Source organism: Neopelma chrysocephalum, unplaced genomic scaffold (genome assembly GCF_003984885.1).
Source record: "Neopelma chrysocephalum unplaced genomic scaffold, ASM398488v2 Primary Assembly neopelma1_75, whole genome shotgun sequence".
NCBI lineage: Eukaryota > Metazoa > Chordata > Aves > Passeriformes > Pipridae > Neopelma > Neopelma chrysocephalum.
Window position 1 is genome coordinate 11,124,278 of NW_020897736.1, and position 18,949 is coordinate 11,143,226.

General features: G+C 42.1%; 1 long non-coding RNA gene across 2 annotated transcripts in view; it reads right to left on the minus strand.

Moving 5' to 3' along the window:
- Positions 1–3,565: 3,565 nt before the first annotated feature.
- Positions 3,566–18,949, minus strand: part of LOC113970124 — a 60,231-nt gene continuing 44,847 nt past the window's right edge. Inside the window, exon 6 of one of the 2 annotated variants that reach the window (XR_003535049.1) lies at positions 3,566–3,679. This is a non-coding gene — a long non-coding RNA (uncharacterized LOC113970124). Of the gene's footprint in view, positions 3,680–7,086; positions 7,678–18,949 lie in introns of those variants that run through there. The other variant, XR_003535048.1, reaches the window with a different exon arrangement.

The following is an 18,949-nucleotide window of genomic DNA, read 5'->3' on the forward strand; positions in this document are numbered from 1 at the left end:
CTTCCCAGACCATAAATACTATCGATAGCTCCTTAAGCAGCTTAGGAAAAAGAAACACCAGTTGGAGGAAAGGGGGCATCCTAAAGGCTCCACTACAACTAACATCATTCCATTTAATCATAAATCATGCTTTGCATCCTCTGCTGGAACACTGTTTATCCCAGACCTCTGAGCAGCTTAGACACCTGGCACAATAGCCCATTAATTACTTCGGCATGGGAAATATATTTTAATGTCTTTCTCTTTGATGCTCATTACTAAACACTTCACACATTCCCAAATGCACATCAATGGTTTATTCTTCTTCCTGTTAGATGTAAGAGGCTTTATTTTACAGTTTAACTTTAATCAACATCTCCCTCAACCCTGTGTGGCATGCCATAATGTTATACCCTCATTCTGGGTCACCAGTTCATTTAGGAACCCAGGATAAGGTATTTATATTTTGCTGCACTCGTGTTCTCATCCTGTTAAAGGTGATTACAACATCAAGTTTTGTCCAGTGTTTCAGCCTCTGAAGATGAAAGGTGGCATGAGGTACAATGGTAGCAGGTCAGCATTTTCAATAAGCATCCATCCGTAAATAAGTCCCTTAAAATATTGCAGCAGTGTGAGGGGAAGCTGCACCCTAATTGGGTAGAGTGAAAAGCCACAGGGCTTATAAATATAACACGTAGGTGATCTGTCTTGCCAAAAAAGAGGAGGTTCGTTATATGAAGGACACATTATCCTTTTCTCTTCCTATGATTCAGCATGGTAAGTAGTCATTCCTAATTGGCTTACAGCTTAGTATGAAATATTAGGATGCCACACAATGTGATGACACAGCTGGATTCCTAAGGGAAGCCGAAGAGTGATCTGAGAACAGAAGAGGGACAAGAGCAGATGCGAGCCTGAAAAAAAATAGTTGTAACTTACAGAGTAGCATGTCATTCTTTATCCTCCTCCTCCTGCGTGCAGCATGCTGTGTGCAGCACACTGCTTGCCTGGTAGAAAGGCAAGAGACCTGTCATTTCACAGTTCCTAAATAAAACGTGGAGGGGGGAGAAAATGTGATTGCTGGGCCTATTGAAACAGGAAGAGCCAAGCAGGCTGAATAAATCCGGGCAATAGCTGCCTCGTCATGAAAAATACACTGCACAAATTTCACCTCTCTGTGCGTCAAATGATGATTTCCTCAAATTTATTCTCGACTGGAAAGGATTTGCCAAATTACCGAGCCAAACAATCCGTGGGTCACTCACAGAAGTCAGGCATTCGGGAGACAAGCTGTTTGAGCCGGCACCCAGGTCTGTGCTGGGAGCTTGTTTCCTGGTCCTGGCCTTGATTCAGGAAGGTAATTAAACAGCTGCCTACCTGAAGTCAATAGGGCTATTCACATGCACTTAAGTGCTGCTGACGCCAGGCCGAGGGGAATAGACTTCTCAGGGGGAGATTTTTGCTGCAAATACCAGTGCTAATTCAAAATTCACTTTCTACAGAGTTCTTCCCCTGCAGTCAGCTGAAATTAGCTATATCCACTGTGGTGCTTGCCAGGAAACTTGATAGAATATCGCCCAAAGTGAACATAAAGGAGAAATAAACACAGCAGAAATTAATAACAGGAGTTCAGACGGGTAGGTTGCAGAAGATGTGTTATAAATTTCATCCAGCTGTAATGCAAATTCTGCCAAATGACTGGGAACATCTCCCTTTTTATATCACTGTTTCACTACATATTAATAGCAACCAGTTACTGATGCGGCACTAAAATATTAATGATATGGTCATAAACCTGAATCAGTGCCTAACTTGGCAGAACAACGTTGGGCAACTTTTCAATCACGTGTGAACAAACCCAGTTAGCAGAAACCATTTTGTTACTGCGGGACCATGTGAGCAGAAGTAATTGCAGGGCTATTTTAGGCACAAAAAAAATTGTTAGTCTTCCTTGGAAGATCGACAGCCCCGTTGAGGTGTGCAGCATGGGTGCCCAGGTCTTTATGCAAGGCTGAGGGAATCTCAAACCAGGCAGAAACAAAGTTCATGCAACTAATTAGCAAGATTTCTTCTGTGATTTCATCTGCAGCTGGTATGACTGACTTTTATCTGTACATTAGAGGCAGGAGCCTCCAGCCCCTGGGGACGGATTGTTTCAGCGGGATTTTGCCCTTTGTTCTGGACTCAGCTGGAATATGGTCACCAAGAGAGGCAAGAAATCCAAAGAAATTTTACAGAATTGCCTGATATAAGAGCAGGTGAATTTATCAACTCTGCATTGTATCACCTGTGACCACAACAGAAATTTGGGGATGTTAAAAGGCTTTAAAAGTCAGAGACTTCTCTTGCACCTCTTAATTCTTCCAGTCAGCTTCCCAAGCCTTGGAAACCTACTCTGATATTCAGGTACCCTTCTCAGGACAACCAGGGGCCACTTCCAGTTAAACAAGGTAGTCCTTGGGATGTTTGGTTGGGTCTGTAAAAGAAAAGCACATCTAGAAGTTCTCCTTGCTCCTCACTTTAGTTATGCTCCAACAGAACCAGGCTGGTCCATTTTATTTTTCACTTTTGTCCCTTTTTATGAAGATGGAGCCATATATTTAAGCTCCTTTCACACACAGTTGAAGCTACAAATCAAGGGGAGTAAGGACAGACACAGAAGGATTCTGTACAATTCCCAAGAGCAGCCAGCACCCCAGGAAGAGCTGGAATACCAAAAGAATATTTTATTTCCACATTTCCACAGGACACAGCTAATGGCTCACTCTTCCTCCACCCCACCAGGATCCAAAGGAGGCTCTGGAGAAAACTCATATACAGCCAACATTTTACATTGATCTATCAATACTAAACCAAGGTCTTTGCTTTAAAGGTGTTTCACCGCTTCTTCTTTAAGTCATCAATGCAGAAATAAGCTGACTTTGGTCATGACTGAGTTTTCAGTTTAGAAGTGCAGGGAATGGCAAGAAATTATGTATGTCTGGTTTTCTATTGCAGTTACATAAATGAGGACCCAAAATCCCACTGAGATATCACTTAACAGTGTTAGCACCTGGGAGGCAGGGCTGATCACTAAGACAATGTCTTTATTATTCGCTGACCAGAGTCACTGCAGTCACTTACAGCAATGATAATCTTTCTTCATTATATCTGCAAGCAGATGCCACCGAGGTGTGGCTGACAATCAGCCCTTCCAGAGTAAGTGATCAGAGGGTTTCCATTGCTCCCACATCCGTTGGCTCCTTGTTTATTAATAACACAGTTGAAATTTTAGGGTTGCTTCTGCTCAGGTGGAAAACAAACATTTGTTTGACTGACACCTGTCATTACAAAAGTTTCTCCTACAACTGAAGCAGCAAATAAATAATACAGTCTGACTGCAAATCAAATTGCCAAAACAAAGACTTTTTTTTTGGTTTACAAGTTAGCAGAGCAGGAGGAAAACTGCCCATGTTTTGAAACTCGTTCTAGCAAGACAGTGGAAATCTCCCACATCTAAAGTCTACTCTAAAAACCAGAAAAAAATCATCTCTTGGAAGAAGACAAGTCAAACATAACTCATTCCTTTATTCTTTTTCTTTCTTACCATGCTTTACAGATAATTGTTTCATCTTGTTCTTCTGTTTCCAAGAAAGACCTTTCTAAATCCTCAGGCAATATTCAGAGCAGGCAGATTTTTCTTTGAGTGTTCAAGGCTGATCTGATCAATTTTAAAAAAAAAGAAGGTTACAGTACATTTTAAACCAAATACCCCATAGTATAAAATCTCAGAGGTCATTCTAAAGAAAAATATATTTTGTTAGCAAGTAAATGCAAAGAAATTATAAAAGGATTAGGTACAACCCCCTTTCTCATGTGTCCTCTGGGATTTTCTGCATTGTTCTCTCTGTTTAAAGGGTTTAAAATGCAAGGGTAAGGCTGCTGAAGTCCTGGACATGTGAGTTCTGTTCTCTGGATGGAAACATAGTGCCATGGATCACACAAAATTCTTCCCGGCTGCTTTGTTCCCCACACACACATTTTTGTTCTTTTTCACTCAGGAAAGCTATAAATTCTCTCCAGTCACAGACTTTCTCCCAGCATGTGATGCACCACAACCTTCTCTGAGGCTGTTGGGGCCCAGCTGCAATATAAACAGTCTTCACCACTGGGACAGGCTTTAGGATCTCTCTTTGCAACAGCAAATTTCCAGTGAAGTACAACTCATTCCTCAAGGTGAGCGTTCCCTGAGGCCTCAGGAATCAGAGCTGGCATAACGTGAAATTTGCTTCCCCCTTTACAAACTCTGGCTACATAAACTTGTCTTCCATACAGCAGGACACACTTCATTTTCCTGTCCTTCATTCTCTTCTCCCTCTTGCTGATTCCAAAAGAAGACCACATAGACCAACCATCACAGCCAATTTGATTTCCAATTTTCTGAGTAGCTCTGCAATCACGTTCCCTTTGTCACCTGAATGCAGTATCGAATTTGCAGCCCGGGTGTGAATGACTTCTGGAATTATCTCCCCTGGACAAGACACCAAAGCAATTCAAAAGTAAGTAAACAGAATGCAGGAATACCTCTGAATACGATTATGTCAGGTTTCTAAATCCTAACTGTGTTTCTTCAGTCCCTTTTCCTCTCTTTTCCCCTTCTGGTTAATATTTTCCTACCCAGAACTCAGTTCACATGGCCACAACAATCAAATATATTCTGTAAAGTTACTGGGTCTGTATGAACCCCTAGAGCTTGGCAAGCTGTGTTGTAACACCAAAATATGTTCTTGACAACCAGTGACCCCAAAAGCTGATGCGATCAAACACATCCCCCCATGAAAGAAAGAATAAGGCCGTAATCAGTTTTACAACTTTAAGGAAAATAAATCCTAATCCTTTGCTGTTCCGTGGTATTCCTCTAATTGCTGTTTCCTTACACATTCAAACATCCACAATTTGGTTCCGTTGTTTGAACATCACTTGGAATCAAATCAGTGTTGCGGACACAACGTCTTTGAACCTTTTAGTCCAGCTGTGAACTTTGGGCTTAATCCTTTAGGGTGCCCCTGTCTAGCAAGCTTTAATGTATATTAAATTTTCTAAAAGGAGAGGGAAAGTGGTCAAAGCGAGATAGTGCAAGGTTCTGTGTTTCATAAATTAATAAGCATCACCAACTGCATTGCTTGACCCTTTAAACTCTGTGAAATTAATATAAGTAGACAACCAAAGTGCACTTGGCCCCTGAAGAGCCTTGGAAGTTCACTTAAGCAATCCAAGTTTCCTTAAAGTTTTATAAGCCAGCTTTTAAAGCAAGTCCTTTGTACTTATTACTGGTGACAGTGAGCATTACAACAGCTAATGAACCTTTGCTGACTTCCGACCCCAATATGGTAGAGCACGGTTATCAAGGGAAATATCAGAATCAAAGCTTGTATATTACATTGAGGTCCTGACTCCTGCAAGAGCCCCCCATAGACTCCTCAGAGTATGTCAGAGAAATAAACAGCTAATATTCTCAGACATCTACTTGTGATGTATGGATATTATTGTTTACTTAAGCACTTTTGGCATAGTAACACCCCCACCACTCCCCAATAAAAACTAAAGCCTCCTACAATGAAAGCTGTGGCCCTTGCAAGACGACAAAATTTTAAGATCTTTTATTTAACCTGGATAAACCCTCCACTTGGTGGTGGTGAGTCAAGCAACACTAAGTGTTCATCTTAAGTGATTAATGGATTTAAATTATTAAGTGGCACTAGGTAGGCACGGTGAGGAATACACAGTCTTCTCTCAGCCCTCCACACAGGCTGAGACTGCCTTGAACAAAGAGGACAGTGTGTATCCACACCTTCAGCGTTCTGGCATTAATCCTGCAGTCACTTGTAATACTTGAGTTAGCATCCTGTAGAAATAAGATATCTCAGCACTGCCAGCTGATTATATTTTTCATAATGTAAAAGGTTCTTGCTGAATTATTCAGGTGTTTTTCCCACTGCTTAGAAGGAGAAAAAAAAAAGAAAAAGGAGCAAGACAGAACCGCTAAGGCAGACAAGTATCTGGGAATAAACAGGCTGACAGGCAGTGGTGCCCAGTATTAGTAATTATTATTGGACTATAAAGCCCAATTAATGATGATGTTTAAGATAAACTTTTCAAAAGGGCAAGCAGATATTCAAAAACCAGACAGGTTTTTTGATGCAATGAGAAATCACAAGATTATCTGCTGAAGGACATCCAACTCTATTGCCTGTGTCCCCCTCCAGCAGTGAAGTCAGGGAGGGCACATGTTATCTGTTCTCTCCACCTGCTTAGAACATTTGAGTGAAGCTTTTGGGGACATTTAATGACACTGGTTTCCATTTGTTCATCTCATTTTTCTGTCTAGATCTGGACGTGGACAGAGACAATAATATCACGGCATGGAGGAAATAAATATATAAACATAGATACATATTTTATATACACACCATGCACTACTGTACATAAGAAATAAAACCCAAATAAAAAGCAGAACTCAAGTACTAGGAAATAATTGATGGAATTTCTTAGCAGAAACACAGATAACAAGAGACAGATGGAAAAAGGAGGTGCTTTCGAGGAACGTGGCTCACAGCTTCCACGGAAAGCGAATGTTACCAGGGACAGGCTGGTGACAGGGTCACAGTCCCTGCCAGGCAGATTCTGCTCTGAGAACAGTGAAGTTCATTTAGCAACTGCCTGATTATTAAATGTAAATTGGACTATAAGTGAACCTTGAAATACTTTGGGTCTACTCTGACACATGTTGCTCCAATTCAGATTTTTTGTGAGTGTAACCAAGCAACAATTACTGAAAATGGAATCACATTAATTGATCATTATCAACAGAACAGCTAATTTGAATGTGTGTATATATATATATGTCTATGGCATCTACAGAGGTATTAGTGTATGGCTGCATGGGCCAATACTGGAGAAAATGAAAGTATGTTCAAATGAATCCCATGCACTGACTGGACAGTGCCTAAGGGGCGACCCCCGAGCAGCATAAGGAAGCAAATAACAAAATTGTTGACATGAGAGAAAACAATTTCTACATTCAGGACTCCTTTATTTGGAAACGAGTCATTTGTGCCTGCTGGCTTTTCCTCAGAGCTATCCATCTTCTCGCTCGTAAGTGGATCACCAGCTGGTGCCAGGAGGAGATGTCCACAAGGAATAGAACAGGACATTTTTTAAGGGGTGTGACAAAAGGGGTCTGCGTTTCCTTCCAGGAAAGGAAAGCCAACTTCGCAAGTCCCAAATCTTCAACACCAATCTCAGAAGGAGGCTCTGGTAAATGCTCATTAGCACTGGAAAAATAGGATCTGCCTAAGAAAGGCAGACTCTAAGTCCTGACTACCTCTCTTTTTGAGAAAGCTCTGTGTAACAGAGTGGAAGCAAGGCAGATGTCTCCCAGAAATGAAAGTTGTTTTCCTTACTTGGAACAGTTCAGTCCTGGACAACCTATAGGAGCTTCAAGACGAGATACTAATTTGTTTTCCACCTTTCCCTGAGAGACTTCCAGGCTTCTTGATGAATGAGCTCTGTCTTCCCAGCTCCCATATCCAGTCAGGCCTGTGACACATCTTTGGTTTTTTTTGTTCTTGGATCAGAAAAGTTTGCTGAGGCTGGGGGAGTCTCAGAACTGCCATCCAAGTCACTGAGGCCTTCTGCAGACCACTTTTGATTAGCCAGCTGGAAAAGAAAAGCGCCTTTTATCAAATCCCCTGGGGCTAACTCATATTGAAAATAACTTGTTCTTAACACTTTTAGAGGCCGGGCTTCAAATGATGAATGGAGAAGAATATTCTCTGTCACAGGATTTTCTTTGTTTTTTAAGTCCTTAGAGGGAGTTTGTGATCTTTGAAACTCTGGGACTAAGAGCACTGTCGTTTTCCACTGAACTTGCCACCGTTTCCTTCCGGAGAAGGCTGGCTATGTCTTCCAAAATAAAAGAACACATTTATTTGTTATCCTGAGAACATCGTCAGAGGATTTCCATAACTAAAGTAATTAATCTGGGGCAAAGATTCTACCTTTTTCTTTCTTTCTTTCTTCAGACAGCACCTAGTACCAAACACTCAATCCTGACTGCCCTACAAATGGCTTTTATAATAATGGGAAATAGCCAGGGTACATCTAACTTCATCAGCTGGTTTTCTGTTTTATTTTAAATTTCTGATACACTTGCTCTTTGAAATGTCTGAGGGTTTTACTTTTTTAAAGTTTCAGTGTGTTTTTTCTTCTTTCAGTTAAGCAAATTTTCAAGTGCCCTTAGTTATTTCTCAGGACAAACAGAGTCAAGCTCTGAAATGTAATTAAAATTTTTATAGTTTCTAGGAAGATTTTCTTAAATACAAAAAAATTAAAATGGAAACATGAAAAGAGGTTTTGATCAAGTGCTCAAAAATTTTCAGTGGATAAAAAATGCCAGTGTTATTAACAGCTCTGAAGTTCTTGAAATCTTCAGCAGAATCCAGTATAACTTTTATAAAGCAACAAACGCTTTTCTGACAATTTTATCAGTGAAGCTTATAAAAGAAAAATGCATAAGAAAAATGCTCTAATGAGACTATCAATTAAAACCACAAATACTGTACTTGGCTCAGAAAATTCCATTTCCACAGCAAGTGGATATTAATTTCAAGGATACAACTTAGTAGCTACAAACAGCGTTATATGAATCATAGAATATCCAGAGCTGGAAGGGATCCACAAGGATCATCGAGTTCAACTCCTGGCCCTGCACTGTACAAACAAGTTCTAATGAGGACAAACGCTGCTGGCCCAGTCCCACCAAGACAACCAGACACAGAACTCTACTGATTTCCCTTGAACCTCCCTGAAAGGGGAAAGATTTAGATTCCTTCAAACTGAAAGAGTGTGGATTTAGATTGGATACTGGGAAGCTATTCTTCCCTGTGAGGGTGGGGAGGCCCTGGCACAGGTTGCCCACAAAAGCTGTGGCTGCCCCATCCCTGGAAGTGTCCAAGGCCAGGATGGACAGGGCTTGGAGCAACCTGGGATAGTGGAAGGTGTCCCTGCCCATGGCAGGGCGTTGGAACCAGGAGATGATCTTTACGTCACTTCCAACCCAAACCATTCCAGGAGCCCTGCCTTGCAGCCAGAGGAAGTGATGCTCCAACTTCTCCACCTACCAACGAAGATGATTCCAGCCTCCTGCCTCCAGAAGAGGCAAAAGGAGAAATCCTGCCTAACTATCTGTGACCACATTGGAAAGCAATGGCCATCTTTCACTGTTAACCAAAAAAGTGTTTCTCTTCATGTGGCTGCTTTGGTTTGGGTGTGCATCTCCCTGAGGGAATGTTCTGAGACTTCAGCTTCTGTGTGTGTGGGGTGGAAATGACCTGGGGATAACCTGGGTGACTCTTTTCCAGCAGGTAAGGGAAGGTTTAAAATGGGAAAAATTGAGATTGGACCTTAACATGTCCCTAAGTGTGGACACCAAAGCAAAAGAGACACACAGGGAAAATCACTGAGGGGCTAAAACTTCAACCACCAGAAGAAGGTCTGGCATTAGCTATAAACTCTGTCAAACAACATCTAATTAACCCAATTCTGCCCAGGCAGGCATTCACTACAGTGCTCCATTTGGGATACTGACACTGCAGCAAATTCAAATACTGAGTTACCCCCAAAAGAAACCCCTCCCACACAGACCAAACACATGCTACATCCCCCACAAAGGAAGGACACTTTTCCACAGCTCTAGAAATATTCATTTGACAGTTTCTCCTTCCTTGGCTACAGCTCTAGTAATTGATCTGCTCTATTATTTTTCCCATTCTTTCTCTCTTACATTTAAATATGTCCTTCATACTTCTGGAGCTTTTTTTTTCCCCAGCCTGTATCTCCACTGTTACATTATTTTTTATCTCTCTCCTCCATTCTTCAAGTGTGAAAAGGGTGCTCTGTTCTCTAATATTCATTTTTCTTTTTTTATTCTCCAAGTACTTTCTTTCCCATCTGTAACAGCCCCTAATATGCACCTCCATTCGATTTTACTTACCCAGCTTGAAACCCTCTCATTCTAATTACCTTTTCAGTTTTCTTCTATTTCTCCCTTGAGATGTCTCAATTAGTGTACTTTTTCTTACTGGCTGTCACCTCTGAGCTACAAGGTGGGTCTAACTCCAACTTAAACCATGCAGAAAATAAATGAGGAGCTGTTCGTGGCGGCCCTGCTGAAGGTGGTGTTACTTTACAAACTAGTGCACCTTTAATAGATGATAAATGGGCAGAAAAGTGGCCTTGTTAATGCAGCAGCCCTTGATTTGGTTGCCATGCCGTGTCCTTTCATTACTCAAAGATACAGGAAAGGCAACCTATGCTAAGTCCTGGGTGATGTAATTCCATACAAAGGGAGTGAGTAGAGGCTAATTAACATAGTTCTGGTCAAAGCCTGAAATTAACTCTTGTCTTTAAAGACCAAAGCTAAAAATGTCATTTGTCTTGGCCATAATTATGTTTAGAGGTAATTATGGTAGCAGAATAACAGCAGGCTGAACGAGCCTAGGAGTGGGATTTTCTGCCCTTTCTGTTGCTAGCAGAACTCTGAATTCTATTTCTGTCAAAGAGAACTGGATAAAAATGCAGGTGACATCCACAGTACATTTCTTTGATTAAAATTGGCACCGTCATATTGAAGTTCACACAGAGCTTTCAGAACCTGAGGAGTAAATTCTCCCTCCACTTGTTCCCACAGAATAGAGAAACGAGCACCCTCCCCACCACCACAGCTACTGTGCAGCAAAGGGGAGATGTGTGGCTGATTAAAGTGCCAGGCTTGGAGCCTAAAACCACATCCACAGGGAAGTGTTCTGCCATATATTAAAGTCCCAGGCCCCTTCAAACGACCCAAGATATCTCCACAACACAGAGATGCCCTTGTCCTGTATTAGCACAGTGTTACCTCTCAATTAAAGCATTTACGTCCTGGGGTAATTAATTTGTCAAGCAGGTCTGCCCATATCATCATTTGTCCAGAGCCAGGATAACTATCTCTGTGTTCTGCAGAACAGATACGCCCCAAACATTTGAACCCACTTATTTAAATTATATGTATGTTAAAATAGATATTATTGTTATTATTATTGCTGCTATTATTAAAATCCCAATGGCATATGCTGCTGTCACCATTTAGGTGTCCTGAAATCCATCTACCTGCGGTGTCTGCTTCACCACCATCCCCGAAATTTATGAGCACATCAGCCATTAGTGACTTGGAGGATTTATTTGTGAGGTATATAATACTAATTTAAAGACTTCAAACTAAACTTTTTTAAAGTTGGTATATTCACTTGGATCAAAGCTTGACACTGAAGTGAAACTTCTCCCAAGGGTTTATTACTGAAAGAAATTTCAAATATCTGATAGACCTAGAGCTATATATACGTATACACTCATTTTTCCAGCTACTGCATTTATCTAGGGTGGCAAAAACATTTAGATTTCTACTGCACTGGGCCTGAAGGGGATGCACAAACACTGGGTGTGCATTACTGGATGGGCTGCTGGCAAATGCCAAGGTCTGTAACACAACTGTATGCAGAGCATATTCACTGGGTCCAAATTTGTCTGTTTCTGAAATTATTACACTTCATAGTGTAAATTCAGTGAAGTCACCCAAGGGCCCATAATATCATCTTTGGCACAAGTACAAACTAAGTTATAGCCAGGATTTCACAGAGATGACAATAGCATATAAAACATGTCATAGCAGCTTTTATGAAGTTCTGGAGGAGAACTTTTCTAATGGAACACCTCTGCCATTTTTACTAGTATCCTTCCTGGCTAGCAGGGAATCAGGGAAAACTTCCCCTGAAGGATCAGCTCTAGGGATCCCAAAGGCATCCCCCATCTTGCCTCAAAGAGATCTTAGTCTTCAGAGATCAGCTTCAACAGAGCATCAATTTTAAAGCACCAATTTAAGGACTGGTTACAGGAGTTTTGCTTCAAAAAACTGCCCAAAACCACAGAACCCTTTTGAAAGTCTCACTGTGCTATCAAAGGTAAATTTTGAAAGATCTGTATATCCCTCGAGCTGTGTCTTTCCAGAACTCCAGAAAACTTGCAGAAAGCAGGACTCCTGTCCTCAAAAGCTCATGTTTTTTTCCCAACTATATCAGTTACCCAATAAAATGTGTCCCTTCTCCCTATAGATATCGCCTCACATACCTCTTAGACCTTCACAGCTCTTGCATTACTACCACTACTTTTACAAGTGGCAAAAGTACTTTAATGGTGACATCTGCCTGTATCACCTGACAAACACAAGCACCAAAGCCCATCTGGAAAAGCTGCCTCTTCCCATAATATTCCTGTATCCTTCATGAGATTGTCTTGCAAAATTTTTAATGATTTGTTTAAACGCAAAAAAAAAAAAAAAAGCTTAAGAGTTACATGTTACTCTGACACCTGTTACATTCAAACTCTTTGGGTTTCATCCCTGACTAGGTGGAACTCTTAGAGATGCAAACCTTGCAATGTTCCCATTTATGAGACCTTCACTGATGTTACAGGTTCTAAGAGCAAAGACACTTCTCTGAAACCTGGCTTGTCCTCCCAGTGGAAAGTGCAAAGCACAGAGAGGACAAAACAGAAAACCAGATGACTTACAGACATGAAACAAGGGTTTCAGTAACCCTGAAACTAAACCATCTTCTGCCTCTCCCTAGCACAGCACAGAACCACCAGAAGGCCATTCCATCAGCAGTGGCACCTAGATCCACAGTTCCCAAATAGTACTACACATACCACTGCATAAAGCCATTGCAAGCTGTCTTGCTGCCACAAAAGGGCTCACTGTCTTTCCATTCACATTATTTGGGCATGACTGAAACCAGCTCCTGACCCCGAGCTCACAGGACCGTGATATTCCTCTCCTTAACATCAGTGAGATATCTAAAATGGTAAAATAATTTTACAGAAGCCTCCAACTCCTACTGAAAACAAAGATGTGTACTGAAGGGGAAAAGAGAGGGCAGGAGCAGAGAACCTAGTTTGTGCTCAGCATCCAGCAGGAAGAACCTATCCATAGTGCTTGGTTTCCAGTTGTTAATTTAAGTGAAGAAACTCTTATCCTCTGTGGAAACCTTAAATCAGCAGGAACTCATTTGTTACAACTGCTTCCCTGTCTGTCCTGTATTTTGAGAGCACCTCGGTCTTTGCAGAGCAACACAAACCAACACAGACAACTCTAAAATGTCTCACATGGCAGCTCCAAATGCTTACAGTTTATGTAAAGCCATGGAGCCAGCATGATAAGATCTAATTACCAAGCAAATTAGTAAAAAAACAGCTGCAAGGTTTGCAGAAATGTCTGGAAGTGCAGAGTAAATGGCCACAATTGATAGAGTTATTGCACAAGCATCCTGAGGGCACAGTCTGCAGCACTCGAGTCCTAACCAAAATCACTGTCAACAGTTGTTGTTTTCTCCATTCTGTTAAATGAAAAGAGCATGAAAATGATCCTGCAAACAGCCATTTAATATTCTCATGCACGTGAACTGCAATTAGCAGCAGCAGCAACAACAAACTCTGCTGTAATGTGTTCATGGTTAATCAATTCAATTGATCACTGTTTATTAAATAAAAACCTGCTCTCTAAACAGTTCTTCTCTAAATGGCATGTTTTGGGGCTTGGGTTTTTTTTTCTAGCTTTCTTTTTCCTTTTTTCTTTTTTTAAACACTCTGCTGGGAGAATCAGGAGACCAATCAAAGGTTTTAATTTAAATCCAAGCTAAGAGAAATGTTAGCAACATATAGTGCCTTTACAAAAGCATTAGCTTAGAAGAGGTTTGAATCAGCCTAGCCACTCCCTGGAAAAGCTGCACTGGATCTGATTTGTTCCTATTCCAAAGGCTTTCAAGGCATGTTAGCAAAAGCCAGTGTATTTATCTGTGTAGGAGACAGTCATGACCAGGTCAGCTCAGGATATCAGAAGTGGGCTGTTGATAATGCAGATTAGGGGACACACTTTATTCACATCAGCACTGTAGCATTGATCACCCCTATTCTGCACCTTTACAAAGCAGATCGGAAATCAATGAATCCCAGGCTGGAGAGATGCTGTGGATAACAGAAATCCTCTATAGCCAGTTATCTCCCTACAAGGAATAACGATCCTGCACAGAATTGAATGCTTTAAATGTACGAAGAATATCCACTACATCACAAGCTCAATGGAGATTGATACCAGGCAGGCTGAGGGTCTGGGTGTACCCAACTCCAGCACTGGAACCCTGCACCCAGAACTTCCACCCACAGTGCTGGAGTCCTCCTTGCCCTTCGGCTGCTCCAAACGGTGCAGAAGGGAGGAGAAGGGGAGTGTTGACACACAAAAATAACCTCGTGGGATTTAATTAAGACTACTGAACCTGTGTCACTTGTAATTTATGGCAGATTTGAACCCCTGCCTCCAGAGGGAGAAAATGAAGGCATTTCCAGTACATTAGCTGACTTCAATAGCAAAGTCAAATCTGACGTCCTGTGACCCTCGAGTGAACGAAGACTAAGGAGTCCCTGTTATCCCAATTATTTCTGACTAGATTTGTCAGATGTTTGCACTACTATGGAATCCAGCAACAACCAGGTACCTGCCCTAATGGGGGAAGTGCAAAGCCTCCTCATGCCATAAAACCCTTGTAAGAGCATTAGAAATCTCCAGCAAAATTGGGTCATTAATGGCATGGTTCCATGGAGAAAAAGGGATGTGGGGCATATTCCCTCCCCTGCCAGCAGGCACCTGGCCTCCACAGGAGCTAAGAGAAGGCTTGCAAATAAAGCTGTGCAAATAAACCAGCTTTGCCATTTATGGCCAAAGTGAAAAAATAAACTCCACAAAAATGCTTTAGGTCAAGTAAATGTTTTGTTCAGTCTCATATCAGGTGTTTCACCTTTGATCCTTTGGGAGACTGGGGGAAGGGTGAGAACAGGCTTTATTTACCAGTCAAAATGAGGCATATTTTGCAACAGAAAATGTTAACATTATTGTTAATTTTCTCTTAATTCTTTATTTTTCAACCAGAATTAATTGCTAACTACACAACCAACTTCCAAATAGGTTCACCTGACCCAAAATCACTGGTCTCTTTAGGGGTAGGAGGAAAAAAAATCACTGAAATCCTTCACTCAGAATAACTTCTACAGAGGTATTTCAGGGAAGAGCAAAGCAGAGATGCCTTCTTTTTTGAGTGCCCCAATAAAATAATACTAAAAGGAAAACTTTTCCCCAAGATGAGACAGATGTCTTGCCTGACTGACCAGCCCTGAAACCAATAACAACACCGCCAGCGAGGCTGAAAGCTCCAGCAGTAGCAGCAGCCTCTCTAGTCTGACCTGTTTGAGAGAAAAGGGATTATTAGGGAATAAAATTAAATCCTTTCGTTATAGGTTCCACAGCCAGTGAGTTTAGCACACAGCTGTCTAGTGACTGTGTTAAATCCATCTTTACCCCCAGGCTTGGTAGGCAGCATCAGCTAAATGAATTCCTGACGCTGCTGATAAGAAGCTGACAGCCTTGCTGGGGAGAGGAGGGAGGCAGGTACATCCACTCGGAAAGGTGCCGTGGAGGACCCTGCCCAGACCGGCAGAAATGTCCCCAAACTGTGCCTAAAACGCCGTCCCTGTTCCGGGTGCTGGCAGGAACACGCCCCTGAAGGGAGGGGGGTTTTCCCCGTAGGAAATTGGCATCTGAAGTTGGGGTAGAAGCAATGCCGCATCAAAGTGCTTCATAATGAGCTACAAATTTTGCTTGTAGTTCAGCAATTTATACGGATTAGCAGCCGCTGACCTTCCCAAGGCCCCCAAACGCCGGCAGGCTCCATCCCTGGTCACAGAGTGACCTCTAGTGTTGCCGAGAGCCGCGCGGATTAGGCAGAGTCCCAGGGCTGTGACCAGCTTCCCAGCTGGCTACACTGGGATCTTCCCGCTGACCTTACTGGAGCCCTGTTTATTTAAATCAGTTGACGACACAACTTCCAGAGGCTGTTCCAGCTGTGCTGCACGTGGTACCACAGCAAGATGCTGGAAAAGTACTCAAAAATCTGAAGCTGTCGACCTTAATCATAGAAAAATAGACTGGTTTGGGTTGGAAGGTACCTTAAAGATCATCTAATTCCAGGCAGGGACATCTTCCACTAGATCAGGGTGCTCAAATCCCCATCCAACCTGGCCTTGAACACTCCTTCCTACATCTTCTGCTTCCCCACTTCTGAGAGCAATCTGCTTCTCTTACCAATTGGCACACAGAAGTTCTAATGAATTTTTAAAACCCTGAAGAATGTTAGTGTGGAAAGGCAAAACAGAGAACTGAGCACACAGGTTTGGATCTATTTCCTACAGAGCCCAGGTGTCTGTAAGCAACTAAAGAGGCCTGCTGTTCAACAGCAGGGGTTCAGCACCATCCTCCAAAAGCTACTTAATTCTATGTCTTTTTAACTCCAATCTGGAAACCCAGGAGCTCTAGCAGACTGCCAGGAGGGGACAGACCCATGGCATCTCTTAAGCCTGGCTTTCCCTTTGAGCCTGGATGAGCACTGAGCACAGTCAAATCAAAGCAAGCCTACTCAAGATGTGAAGGTCATTGAATCACTGCACGGTAACAAATGCTGGGAGTGAACATCATTTGTCAGGCACCTTCTATCAATCATTCCTGAAGCAAGTCTAGCACAGGATCTCCATGTCCACCTCTCAGTGATGTGCAGTAAGACTTCACCTCTCCAGCCCCACAAGGTTCAAATCCCTTCCCTAAAAGCAATAGTCCGGACTAGCAAAAGTTAAAGAAGTTACAAGTGAGGTGCAAGTAAATGCAAAAGGCAAATCTGAATGGGAAGATTTTGTATAAAGGTGGGGTAGAGAGGAACCAAAAGCTCACAGGAGAAGAGGAAAGAGCTGGAGATCGGTGGTCAGGATGTTGCCAAACTGGCTATTACTGTGATTATGGAATCTTACAACTTCAGTTTTCCTTGTAATGAAAATGAATGCAGGTATTTTGACACAGATGAGGGACAGAGGTAATGCAGATTTTCACTGCTGGAGTGAAGTCAGGGTTTACAGATGCTTCTTTGGCATTCCTGATTGCTCTGTGCTTTTAGGTATTCCCTTGTCTCTCTTTTACCCACATCCACAAGCACATCTCACACCACACTTATTTCATGGGCAGCCTTCCATCTTCCACAGACCAACAGCCTGTGATACACATCTCTTCCCCCAGACCATGGAATGAAGAGAACATTGCCTAAGATTTAATACATAAACAAAAAACATTTAATTTTAAAACCTTGCCTGATGCCTGTCACCTACACAAAAGAGTTGAAGGGACAATGCCTATTTTAAGCAGGGAAGGCCAGAAAGTCCACTAACAGCTGACACGGTGGCTTTTCCAGACAGAATGAAGACATGAGCTGGAATGGCATGAACATCAGGGCTGGCATTCCTTGCAGGCCATGATTATCACTTATCAAATTACCCATGAGCAGAACAAGCCAAGTGGAGCAGCACATTGCACTGACACACAACCAAACCAAGACCCAAGGCCTGCAGGTAGATTCAGAACTCCCTGTGCTCAGCTGGGGGGAAGAAATTTTGTAGCTGGGCATGAGAGAGTGACTCAGTGTTCAAAATTACCTGTTCTCATCTTAGAATTATAAAAGCCAGAATATGAACCCACTGCTCAAGAAAAAAAAAAAAAAGACATTCTGATAACTACAGGGATGAGGAATAGCATAGAAGAAGGGTTAAGGAAGTGGCAGCCTGGGAATATATTGTTTGGTTCAGTCTTCTCAGGGACTGGCCCAATTGTCCCTGGAGCCTTGGAGCAGTTTCCATCAACTTCAGCAAGCACTTAACACACAGCCAGTCTGACAGATGGATCTCCACCATAACTCAGGTACCACTGCACCTGGAAAAAATCTCAGTTGAAAGAGAAAGCAGGTTTGATAAAGGCTGAAATTAAGGCTTGTTCAATACAGGGCACTGAGTTCAAACAGGATACAGAAAAATCAAGGATGTCTGAAGGCTCCATGACAAGACACAGATTCTGGAATAACAGTGCAAATATTCTGCATCCATTTCCAAAAGGCAAAGGAGCTTCCATGGAGTGATAATCGAGAGTTATTCCTAACTGATATCCCCTCCTGCAGACAAACACTCACTTGTTAAAAGTTGCAGTGTATTGACAGGAATAAACTGTAGAACAAACAGATACATTTGTTAGGGCTAAGAGAAGTGTAAACCTCGAGGATAAAATTAGGGAAAGTGTCTAGTTGTAACTTGTTGAGGACCAAGGGAGGAAGCGAAAATCAAACAGTACCAGACAGACAACTATCAGTAACCCAAACAACAGAGAGGTACAACAGGGCAGAGAAATAGCAGCCCAGATGGTGGTCATGTGAAAAAACACATTCCACAGATTGCAAAGTACTTAACTTATTTATGATTACATGAGACAGAGAAGGATGGCAAAGTTAAAAAAGAAATGAGCTTGAGCCATATCATCACAGGCACATGCCCATTGTGCACCTTCCCAGTTTTGACCCACTGGCTTATTTTTCCAGCAAGATACCTTTGATGTTTTAGATACATCTAGAGGAAAAAAAAATCTTATGAGAAAATTTACAGTATTTCATACCAAAGCACTGCAGGAAAGGGTGATTTTATTGAGAGACAGAAATTCTAGAAAATGTTGAGCTGGTCAACAGCTTCTCGCCACAGATCTCCCCAAGAAAAAAATCTAATCTCAGTCTGATGAGTGAAGTGATAATATTGCAGCTTCTCCCAGTACTGCCTGAGCATCAGTGCCCTAACAAGAGAGAAGAATAACTGTGTCAGGAACACCTCTCCTCTTTGTCTTCATTAATTTACATTTTTGGCTGCACACCCCAGAGGTGAGCAGCAGAGAGGAATGTGCAGACTCCAAAGGGCTCAGCTGGAACTGCAGCCCAGT